Consider the following 12,693-nt stretch of genomic DNA (forward strand, 5'->3'; position numbering starts at 1 on the left):
CTGAATCTTGTGCCAGAAAGATACTGATGCCATCTGGCCTCCTGCTGCCAACTGCAGAGAACAGAGACAATCCCTGTCACTATTCTGCCCCTGAACAGCATCTCCCCCTGCCCAACACTGTTCTTACTCCCACCAACAGCCAGTTACCTCTTTCACCCTGCAATTCTCTCTCAGATCTCCTCTACCTGCCTGACTCATACTCACACCCTCCTGATCCTATCCACTGACCCAATCAAAAGGCTCTGTGCAGTGGGAAATGGCCATCTCCCAGAATAAATGGTCCAGTTAACTTTCCCCATTTCTCCCCAAAGTGCCTGCAGCCTGACTTCCAGTTCCATCTCTCTGAGCTGAAGGTCCTCCTGCATGTGCTTGTAGCATCCAGAGCCTCCCACCTTCTGCAAATTGAAAGACATGCCCCACCCTGCCCTCTCCACTGTGTTATGTAACTGCTTAATCATTTGTAGTGCCTGAGCAGAGGCTGATAGCCAAATTCAGAACCCATGAGGATGGCTTCAGCTGGGACCTTGGGTTCATGTCACATCACAGATGACCTCACTACACTATACACTTTCTCACACACACACTCACGCAGATCCTCTCTCATACACATGCTCTGTCTCAGATAGACACACACATACACCACCCACACCCACACACAGGTTTACACTCCATCATGCACACACTAGACTAAGCATGCACGGACGCAAACATACTCACTCTCGCACCCACATTCTCTTTTTCTCTCTCTCTCACATGCATGCACACACACATGAAAGTCGATGGGATGAATTTGCATTTACTGAGTTGTATTTTGCTCAAAACGTAAAAATCTGCAGGCAGTCAACGCATGCAGTCAGTCCATGTAATATTTTTTAAATTCCTACTTTTGAAGTAGAACCAGTCTGACTCAAGATTGGGATTCACACGGACTGAAACCTGACACCTTTAATGCATTGTCCGAGCTGAGATGGAACTTTTAAAAAAATAAAACCTTAAGTTACGTTGAGAATGTGACTTGTAGGAAGTTCTGGGGATTACATATTAATGAACCAAAACCTGCAACCCATTCTAAAAGATGAAAGACTTAACAGCAATCTAGGTTTGTTCAATATATCATTTCAGTTGCATGAAACTATAATCTTTTGCTGTAAATTCTGTGTCTTATAATCCTGCTTCACAGCTACCCGATGAAGAGTCAGTGCTCCGAAAGCTAGTGCTCCCAAATAAACCTGTTGGACTATAACCTGGTTGTGTTGTGTGATTTTTAACTTTATCCACCCTAGCCCAACACAAGCTCCTCCACTTTATTTCTCGTGAACACAGCCCAAACCTTCAAGTGCTGCCAGTAAACTTTACAATGCTGATGAAACAATGCTGTATCCGCATTCCTGAAACAATTACAATTTCTAACGATACTAGCTACTCATTCACTGCTCCTTCTGATACTCGACATTGGAAACTTGCTGCTGGAGACTGAAAGAAATGAGCAGCTTTAAAAGGAATACCTATTAGATCCCAGAGATTTCAATGTCTGAGTATGACGGGAAGTTCAGGTAACCTTTATTGTGACCCAATTTTGTTCCTGCTTCAGATCTCCCCAGCAAAAAGGTGTACAAAAAGTAGCTTTAATTTTTAAACAGCTCAAGATCAAAGTGCACACACTCCCCACCCCTTTATGATTTGTCAGCTCAGCAATGTCAACCTATACACTGTATCCAAGTAAGTTTCTCCCCCTCTCCTTTTCTTGGGGTGGCGGATGGGAGGGTGCAGTCAAGAGTCTACCACACTGCTGTGGGTCTGGAGTCACGCATAGGCTAGACCGAGTAAAGAATGCAGCTGGGATGACTGAGTGAATCCAATCCGCAATCACAGTTTCCTTCCCTTAAAAGGGAATGAGTGAATTAGATGTTTTTTCTTCTCCAAAATTGTTTTCATCATTCGATTCAGAACTGCAGATTTCTGCCCAAATTCCAACTCTACCATCTTGCGCTGTGGGATTTTAACTCGGAAATTCCCAGAGCTGGGTCGACTGTCTAGCCAATGTACGGCACGAGGCCGTTACTCCTTCAATCCCTCTGTGATAGCACGTGAACTCACTGGTGCGTCCGCAGGTTGGAGGAGTGGATAAAGCCCTTCCCACTTAGAGCAGGTGAGCGGGCTGTCCCTGGTGTGGACCCGCTGGTGGGTCAGTAGGCCGCAATAATTGATGGATCCCTTTCTGCACTCAGACAGGTGAAAGGCCTCGCCCCAGTATGGACCCGCTGGTGTATCCGCAGGTTGCCCACCTGACTGAATCCTTTCCCACACATGGAACAGGTGAATGGCCTTTCTCCGGTGTGGACCTGCTGGTGGGTCAGCAGGGTGAAAGAATCAATTAATCCCTTCCCACACTGAGAGCCGGTGAATGGCCTCTCCCAAGTATGGACCCGCTGATGGGTCATCAGCTTACTCGAGTAAGTGAACCCCTTCCCGCACTCAGGGCAGCTGAAGGGCTTCTCCCGGATTGGAATGACTGGTGTGCCAGCAGGCCGGAGGAGTTGCTGAAGGTCTTTCCGCACTCGGGACAGCTGAAGGGCTTCTCCCCGGAGTGGACTGACTGGTGGGCCAGCAGGCTGGAGGAGCGGTTAAAGCTCTTACCGCACTCTGGGCAGGAGAATGGCCTCTCCCTGGTGTGGAGCTCCTGGTGCCTCATCAGGTTGGAGTAGCGGGTAAAGTCCTTCCCGCACTTGGAGCAGGAGAATGGCCTCTCCCCGTTGTGGACCCGCTGATGCTTCAGCAGGGCGGAGGAATCGGTGAAGGCCTTCCCACATTCGGGACAGCTAAAGGGCCTCTCCCCGGTGTGGACCCGCCAGTGGGGCAGCAGGTGGGAGGAGCGGGTAAATCCCTTCTCACACTCAGGGCAAGAGAATGGCCTTTCTCCGTTGTGGACCCGTCGGTGAGCCCAGAGGGTAGACGCATGTGAAAAGCCCTTCCCACACTCGGGGCCTTTCCCCGGTGTGACTGTGTCGATGACTTTCCAGGGTAGACGGGACACGAAAGCCTTTCCCGCAGTCTCCACACTTCCATGGTTTCCCCACGGGCCGGGATTCCTCAGGTTTCTCCATGGCTGAAGCTTCAGCTGTACACAAACTCGTGTACAGCCCCTTCCCTCCTTGAATTCCACTTTCCAGGCTGTATAAAAGTTTCAGGTTTCACACTCAGTGTGCTGCAACACTGGGCTCTCTCATCCCACTGATGCTGAAAACTTACTGAAACAGGAACCAAAAAAGCTTTGCTCCATCTCGCAGGATCATAGTCTTAAATCGTTGCAATACCGATGGGTTGGAGTAACTTGCAGACATTGAAGTGAAAGTGAGAACTGCAGACGCTGGAGAGAGAGAGTCCAAAAGTGCGTTTCTGGAAAAGCACAGCAGTTCAGGCAGCATCCACAGAGGAGGGGAGTCATAAGCCTTTCATCTGTTCATTTTGAAACATCCACCTTTAGATCTTCAAATACTCTGTAAGAAGAGATTACAAAACTCATCACTATCAGTTCAAAGTAGAAATTTAGAAAAAGCAATTCCAATTTCTCTGGAACATTCTTTTCTTTTGTTATTCTGAAACATTGAAAGCACCATCCCACGCTCTCTTTCTCCCGCTCTGTTCTCACTCCACTCTAAATAATTCTCCTGAAGGTGCTGATTCAGCATCTTACAGGGGCAGAAAAGCAAAAATGTCAAGACTGGTATCTCTTTGAATTTTAGATAACTCCACCTGAAAAGTAAATATCTTTCACAACATTGGGATACTGCTGAGATTGAGCAGGCTTGATTTTGGGAGGCAAAAACAAGTGTGTAAATTCAGGATTAACCTGCAATGCAGATTCTTGAGAAACAACTGTACACGAAATAGTTAACATCCCCGGGAAGGGGTTTGGGGTGGGTGAATAAGACATCAATGCATTGACACTAACACCAGGGAGAAACTGAACATACAAATGTGCCAAACGTTAGTGGCAAGCCAAAGTGGCAAACCTAATCTAGTCCCATTGGCCCACATCCCTCTAAATCATTCCTTTTCATATACCTATCCAGATGCCTATTAAATGTCATAATTGTACTAGCATCCACGACTTCCTCTGGCAGCTGATTCTTCACATAGACCACCCTCTGAACGAAAATGTTGCCCCGAGGTCACTTTTAAAACTCCCACCCCGGCCATCACCCTCAACGTATTATCCTCTACTTCTGGACTCCACCACCAGGATGGAGGATTTGAGCTACAGGGAGAGGCTGAATAGCTGGGGCTGTTTTCCCTGGAAAGTTGAAGGCTGAGGGGTGACCTCATAGGCGTTTATAAAATCATGAGGGTCATGGATAGGATAAGTAGACAAAGTATTTTTCCCTGAGGTGTAAAAGTCCAAAACTCGAGAGCATAGGTTTATGGTGAGCGGGGAATGATATAAAAGGGACCTAAGGGTCAACATTTTCACACAGAGAGTGATGAATGTGTGGAATGAGCTGCCAGAGGAAGTGCTGGAGGCTGGTACAATTGCAACATTTTAAAAGGCATTTGGATGGGTACATGAATCGGAAAGGTTTAGAGGGATAAGGGTCAAGTGCTGGCAAATGGGACTAGATTAGGTTGGGATAACTGTTCAGCATGGACTAGTAGGACTGAAGGATCTGTTTACATGCTGTACATCTCTATGACTCTAAATGTCTCTCCTGTCACCCCCCAGCCTTCGGTGCACTAGGGAAAATAACCTCAACATATTCACCACCAGAACCTCAAACCGTGGAGACATCCTTGTATATATTTTCTGAACTCTTTCAAGTTACACAACATCCTGTCCGGGAGCAATGGGAGAGCGAAGGTGACGTGAGACCAGGAGGGTGCAGGGAATGTCAGGACACTGTTTAAATTCTTACTTTCGGAGCCCGCAGCCTTTTTCCTGTTCGGGAGCAGAAGGAGACAGAGCAAAGGTGACGTGGAGACCAGGAGAGTGCCGGGAAGGTAAGGACTTAGTATGTATTTTGGGCAGCGGCTGAACCCGAGATACTCCACGTGTCGTATCTCCCTTCCGCACCACCCACCCTCCGCTAACCAGAAGAAAAAACACTCTGTAAGGTAGGATTTTATTTTCTCTTTCTTTTATTTCATATATTTAAGTGCATTGTTTGGTTTTAGTTAGTTGATTTAAAGCTAAGGCTTACAATGGCAGGGGACCTCAGACCCGTGGCATGTGCCTCTTGCTTGATGTGGGAGCTCAGGCAAGTGGCTGATGTTCTTGACTCTTGCAAGAAGTGTGTCTAGCTGTAGCCTTTATTTGACCGCATGATGGCTCTGAAGCTGCGGATGGACTCATTGTGGAGCATCCACGACGCTGAGGAGATCATGGATAGCACGTTTAGTGAACTGGTCACACGGCAGGTTAGAATTGCTGAGGGAGACAGTGAATGGGTGACCAAAAGGCAGAAAAAGAGGAGGAAGGCAGTGCAGGTGTACCCTGCGGTCATCTCTCTCCAAAACAGGTGTACCGTTTTGGATACTGTTGAGGGAGATGGCTCACCAGGGGAGGGCAGCAGTTGCCAAGATCATGGCACGTGGCGAGGAAAAGACACATAAGGCCATAGTATTAGGGGATGCAATTGTAAGGGGAGTAGATTGGCGGTTCTATGACCGAAAATGGGACTCCTGGATAGTACTTTGCCTCCCAGGTGCTCGGGTCAGGGACGTCACCGATCGGCTGCAGAGCATTCTAAAAGGGGGGGGGGGGGTGAATAGCCAGTTGTTTTGGTGCGTACAGGCACCAACAATCTAAGTAAAAAACGAGATGAGGTCCTGAATGCAGAATTCAGGGAGGTAAGAGAGAAGTTAAAAAGGAGGACCACAAAAGTAGTGATCTCGGATTACTACCAGTGCCACTGTTAGCCAGCGTAGAAATGAAAGAATAGGCAGGATGAACACGTGGCTTGGGGGATGGTGTAGGATGGAAGGGTTTAGATTTGGGACTGGTTCAGGGGAAGGTGGGACTACTACAAATTGGACGGTCGACATCTAAACCAGACTGGAACCACTGCCGTTGGGGAAGATTTTGCTACTGTGGTTGAGGAGGTTTTAAACTAATGTGTCAGGGAGCAGGGAACCAGAAGAGAAGACAGCGAGGTAGAAACTGGAACTGTAAGGATCATGGAGATAGCATGAATTAGGGGAAGAGTAGGCAGAGAGCAGATGAACGCAAAATAACTTGTGGCCTGAAGTACATGTACTTCAATGCAAGGAGTACAGTGGAAAAGGCAGATGAACTTAGGGCTTGGATTGGTACCTGGGAGTATGGTATTATTGCAATCAGAGATTTGTTTGAGGGAAGGGCATAATTGGCAACTAAATGCTCCAGGATATAGATGCATCAGACAGGACAGGGAGGGAAGTGAAAAGGTGTGTGTTGGGGGGGGGGGGGGTGTCGCGAGAGGAGTTACATTGCTGGTGAGGGATGATATCACGGCTATGCTAAAGGAGGACACTATGGGGGACTTGGGTAGTGAGGCATTGTGGGTGGAGCTGAGAAATAATAAGGTTGCAGTTACATTGTTGGGCCTCCCAGCAGTTAGCGTGAGGTAGAAGAACAAATAGGTAAATAGATTATAGAAAGATGTAAAGGCAACAGGGTGGTGGTGATGGGAGATTTTTCCCCACATTGACTGGGATACACTTTGTGTCAGAAGTCTGAATGGGGCAGAATTTTTAAGAAGCATCCAGGAGAGTTTTCTAGAGCAATATGTCAATAGTCCGACGAGGGAAGGGGCCATTTTGGACCTGGTGTTGTGGAATGAGCCAAGCCAGGTGGGAGAAGTTACGTTGGGGGGTTTCTTTGGGAATAGTGACCACAATTCTGTAAGTTTTATAATACTCGTAGACAAATATGAGAGTGGGCAAGGCCAATTACATCAAAATTAGGCAGGAGCTGGGAAATGGGGATTGGACACAGCTAATTGAACGGAATTCCACATTTGATATATGGTAGGCTTTCAAAGATAGGTGAAAGATAGTGCAGGATAGGCATGTCCCGTTGAAAATAAAAGATAGGAAAGGCAAGATTCGTGAACTGTGGATGACAGGAGAAATCGTATGACTAGCCAAGAGGAAAAGGGAAGCATAAATAAAGTCCAAGCAGCTAAGAACAGAACGGGCCCTGGAGGAATATCGGGAGAGTAGGACCTGTCTTAAACGAGGAACCAAGCAGGCTAAAAGGGGTCATGAAATAGCTATAGTGAGCAGAATTAAGGAGAATCCCAAAGTCTTAAATTCTTATATAAGAAGCAAGTGGGTACTAGGGAAAGGATTTGTCCACTAAAGGATAATGAAGGAAGACTGTGTGTCCAACCTGCGAGAATGGGTGAAATTCTGAATGATTACTTTGCATCAGTGTTCACCGATGAGGGGGACATGATGAATGTTGAGATTAGAGACAGAAGTTTGCTTACTCTGGATCACATTGACATAAATAAGGAAGATTTGATGGGTAGGCTAGAGGTTTTTAAGTTGGACGAATCCCCAGGACCGCATTGGATCTATCCCAGGTTGCTGAGGATGGCGAGAGAGTAAATAGCTGGGGCACTGACAGCTATCTTTGTCGCATCTTTAAACACAAGTAAGGTGCCAGAAGACTGGAGGGTTGCTCGTATTGTCCCCTACACAAGAAGGGATATTGCAGGTAACGACAGACCAATGAACCTGACGTCAGTGGTGGGAAAGTTGCTGGAGAAGCCACTGAAGGATAAAGCCTATTTATATTTAGAAAAGAATGGGCTTATCAGTGATAGGCAACATGGTTTTGTGCGGGTCAGATTGTGCCTTACCAACTTAATAGAGTTCTTTGAGGAAGTGACCAAGTTGATACCTGAAGTGCTATATATGTCATATGCATTGACTTTAGTAAGGCATTTGATGAACGAATAGAGAAAGTGAAATCACGTGGCGTGCAGGGTGTTCTAGCTAAGTGGATAAAGAACTGGCTCAGCAACAGGAGACAGAGAGTTGTAGTTGAAGGGATTTTCTCGAAATGGAGAAAGATGACCAGTGGTATTCCAAAGGGATCAGTGCTTGGATCACTGTTTTTTTTTTGTGAGACACAAATGATCTGGAAGTGGGAACCGTTGGTATGATCAGCAAGTTTGCAGATGACATGAAGATTGGTGAAGTAGCAGAAAGCATAGGGGATTGTCAAAGAATACAGGAGAATATAGATAGACTAGAGAGTTGGGTGGAGAAGTGGCAGATGGAGTTCAATCCAGGTAAATGTGAGGTGATGCATTTTGGGAAGTCTAATTCTCGAGCAAATAATACAGTAATTGGAAGAGCCTTGGGAAAAGTTATGACCAGAGAGATCTGGGAGTTCAGCTCCATTGTACCCTGAATATTGCTGTACAGGTGGGTAGAGTGGTCAAGAAGGCATATGGTATGCTTGCCTTCATCGTACAGGGTATTGAGTATAAGACCTGGCAGGTTATGTTAAAATTGTACACGACATTGGTTCGGCCGCATTTAGAATGCTGTGCAAATTTCTGGTTGCCACATTACGAAAAGGATGTGGGCGCCTTGGAGAGGGTGCAGAGAAGGTTTACAAAGATGTTGCCTGATATGGAAGATGCCAGCTATGAAGAGAGGTTGAGTAGGTTAGGTTTGTTTTCATTAGAAAAAAAGAGATTGAGGGGGGAACCTGATTGAGGTTGACAAAATCATGAAGGGTATAGGCAGGGTAGACATAGATAGCTTTCAAGGTAAGAGGGGAAATGTTTAAGTGGGATACACGCAGCTAGAACTTTACACAGAGGGTGGTAGATGCCTGCAACGCGTTGCCAGCAGAGTTAGTGGAGGCAGGCATGGTAGATTAATTTAAGATGCTTTTGGACAGATGCATAAGTAGGTGGGGAACGAGGGATACTTAGGCATTGGGCGATTGGTTTAGACAGTGGATTTGGATCGACCCAGGCTCGCAGGGTCGAAGGGCATGTTGCTGGGATGTAAATTTTCTTTGTTCTTTATCCTTCCAATGGTGGGTGGCGAGGGGGTGGCGGGGGGGGGGGGGGCAGTGTGACACACAATTGTGCACAATATTCCAAGAGTGGCCTAACCAATGTCCTCCACAGCCTCGACATAACCCTCCTTCTCCTATACTCAGAGGATTGGGAAAGTACTCAAAACTTAGAAAAGATAACCGGGAAAGAATGGAGGGACAAACCGTAATTTTGAGGGTCAGATTGGAAGCATCAACGCGTCGGGGCGGGGGTTGGGGATGGGGGAAGAAAGCAGAATGTGGTGGAGACAAGGCCGAGGAAGAACAGAGGATGCAAAACCGTTGCAGCCAGCTTGAAGATGCAATGAGGGATATTGCATGCACTTTTAACTGTTGGGTTTAATTGTGGGGACCCTGTTAATTTTAAAAGTAAAGGCAGAATTCCCAATTTCTGTCCTTCCGTCCCTCCGCATTCGGTAATTAACACACATACCTGAGTTTGCAAAGTCTGCTCTCTCTGGGATCACTCCAGTTGCTACAAGTGAAGAGATTGCCCCCTTCTCTCTCTCTGCCTCCGAGGTCGAGGATTTGCCCAGAGGAGGGAAATTCACTCTGAAACTGACAAAGCCACTTCGCGTTGTGACGTCATAATGGGCCGATGGTCAGGGCGAGGTCAACGGCAGAACCCGCACTACACCTGCTCCGGACGGACGGCCGGCTGGTCTGCACTGCGCCTGCGTTGGCCCTGCACTGTAACAGGAGGAGCGAGCAGTTTGCAAAAACCCCTTCCTTTCAGAGAAATCCTACAATGTGGAAGCAGGTCACTCGGCCCAACGAGTGCACACCCAGACGCACTCCCCTTCCCCTCTGCATTTATCTCTGACTAATGTACCTAACCTACACAACCCGAGACACTTATCGGTAATTTAGCATGGCAAACCCCAATACCTCGCACATGTGTTATTTCATACAACCAATATATCATAACCAGCACAACCTTGGGCACTATGGGTAATTTAGCATGGCCAATTCACCCTAACCTGCACATTCTGGTCAGTATTGATAGTTTCAGAGAGTAGAGTCAATTAAGAAAACGTCTGTTGTAGCATAGAACTTTGTTTCATTGTAGCTGCTTCTCTAGGTCCTCAGCGGTAATATTAAATCAAACTGAAATAAAACCTGAGCTGAGAGAACGGGCCTTTCCACTTTCATTGTACAACTATTTTAAAAAAAAAGGCTTCCCCTGAGTGTCTCTTCACTATTTTGGCACCACTGCCTTTTCAAACCCTTTTGAAAAAACAAAACAAGGACAACATAACAGGTTTCACACTGTAAGTAATCTAATCTAATGTAATAACACTGTTAAAGGGGCAGACTTGTCCCAATAGCATGGAGTCTGGGTTGTTGTTGAGACAGATGTCTTGAAGTTTATTAACAACACTTAATATTGCAAGCCCTCAGGCTGAGACACAGTGTGAGTTCTGTGCTTATTAAATGCATCACAAGAGTATAACATGACATGAGGATGACTGCATGATCACATATTGCACTGTGACTACTGAGGTGAAGGAAAACCCTTTGCAGTGGAATGTCATACATTGTGAGGTGATCCACCTGCCCGAAATGTGCATGTTCTTTCTGAGTCATGCAATGCTACAAGAGACTTCATCATCGTATCTTCAAAACGGAAGGAGACAGAATGCAAGTTTTAATCTTTCAAAATATCCGATGTTCTTCAATGGCCACAGCAGACTGCAGAATATTCCTCTCTTATGGAAGCAGGAATACAAAAGGCAGGAATGCATAGGCTGCTGGGTTTAACATCAGTCACGGTGGTGGGGGGGGGAGGAGGGGGGCGGGAATGGTAGGCCACTCCTGAGTACTACGTGCAGTTTTAGTCTCCTCACTTAAGAAAGCATGCACTGAAACTGGAGGCTGTGCAGAGGACGTTCATTAGTTGATTCCAGGGTTGAGATAGTTGGCTTATGAAGACAGTCCGAGTAAACAGTGATTATATTAATTGGAATTTAGAGGAATGATTTAGGATCTTATGGAAACATATAAATTTATGAAGGGAATAGATAAGACAGGCATAGAGAGGATTTTGCCACTGGTAGGTGAAACTGGGACAAAAGGGCATAGCCTCAAAATTAGGAGGAGCAAGTTTAGGACAGAAGTGTGAAAGAACCTCTTTACCCAGAGGGTTGTGAATCTGGAATTCCTTGCCCAGTGAAGTACTTGAGGCTTCCTCAGTAAATGCGATTAAAGCTAAGATAGATAAGTTTTTAAACAATGACGGAATTAAGGGTTATCGTGAGAGGATTCGTAAGTGGAGCTGAGGCCATGAAAGGATCAGCCACAATACTGAATGGTGGAATTGGCTCGAAGGACCAGACTGCCCATTTCTGCTCCTAGCTCTTATGGAACAGAGGAACCCCTTCTATTCCAGAAGTCTTTCGGCATGGTGCCACATTGATAGTCATCATTTCAAATAAGAGCTCATCTTGTTCAGGTCATTTAACAGTGTGGATTGAACATTGTTGAATGAACAGGAAAGAAAGTCGTCAAAACGTTTAGGGTTGTCAAGAGGTGATGAATGGAATACAATGCAAGGGCTTCAGGTTTTTTCCAATGTCTGTTCACAGTTTTGATGAAGGAAGCATGTGCAAAGGTTTTTAATTTAGTGATGGCCCAAAATTAGGTAGGAAACCGAAGTACAAACAGGGCAAAATGAATACATGAAGTGTTATTGACAGGTCAAGCAGGTTGGGAACATGCTAGTTAGGGGTTTAATGTCCAACTTAGCAGAAGCAATGGAAAAGCAGCACGGAGAGAGGCTGCAAAATCTCAGAAGTACAGAAGGATTCGGGCACATGATAAAGTTAGCACAAAAAGCACCCACAACGGATTAAGGCAGAAAATAAAATACTGTCGTTTGTGGTAAGGGAGTGGAACATAAAGTCAGGATGTTTTTCTCCATTTGTCAGTGGTTTTGGGGAGACCACCAGACTTGGTCTCTTCACTTAAGAAAGGATGTAAATACATCCAAAGTGGTTCAGACCTGATCTGCTCAATTTACAATTGGGGGCAAGGAGATGCCGAATTGGCTTTGCATCGGTTAGAGCTTAGAAGAATCAAATGATCTGATAGAGGTTTACAACATCCCGAGAGGACTTAATGTGAATGTGTGAATTCCTTTGTGCCAGAGCCTAGAAATCAATGGACACAGTTAACAAATAGGTGTCCTCTCATTCAAGGTAGGAGAGTTGTTTTTTTCACAGGAGTTCCCAAGACTTTGAAACTCACTTCTTCAGCGAGCAGCATTGTGGTTAGCACTGCTATCTCCCAGCATCAGCGACGCTGGTTCGGTTTCAGCCTCAGGCGACTGTCAGGGTGGTGTTTGTGCATTTTGCTCCCCCGTGTCTGCGTGGGTTTTCTCCGGGAGAGGCGGGGGGGGGGGGAGCTCTGGCTTTTTCTCATACTCCAAAAAATGTGCGGGTTAGGATGGATTGGCTGTCAGTAATGTAGAGTTACTGGAATGGAATACCGGGGTGGGGCGGTCAGTCTGTGTCATCTCGATGGGCTAAATGGCCTGCTTGCACACAAGAGGGATTCTAGAACTGCCTGGAATCTGTAACTGACCGGATGACACGTGTGCGCTTTCTTCTCACATTGTTTTTATTCAAGCTTGCAGA

The 12,693-nt window shown here is 46.2% G+C and overlaps 1 pseudogene; it reads right to left on the reverse strand.

Moving 5' to 3' along the window:
• Window positions 1–2,066: 2,066 nt before the first annotated feature.
• Window positions 2,067–3,104, reverse strand: LOC148135435 (uncharacterized; annotated as a pseudogene).
• Between the last annotated feature and the right edge of the window lie 9,589 nt (window positions 3,105–12,693).

The sequence above is a fragment of the Chiloscyllium plagiosum genome, unplaced genomic scaffold, assembly GCF_037043375.1.
Source record: "Chiloscyllium plagiosum isolate Xiang-an unplaced genomic scaffold, Cpla_swu_hap1 HiC_scaffold_49, whole genome shotgun sequence".
Taxonomy (NCBI): Eukaryota; Metazoa; Chordata; class Chondrichthyes; order Orectolobiformes; family Hemiscylliidae; genus Chiloscyllium; species Chiloscyllium plagiosum.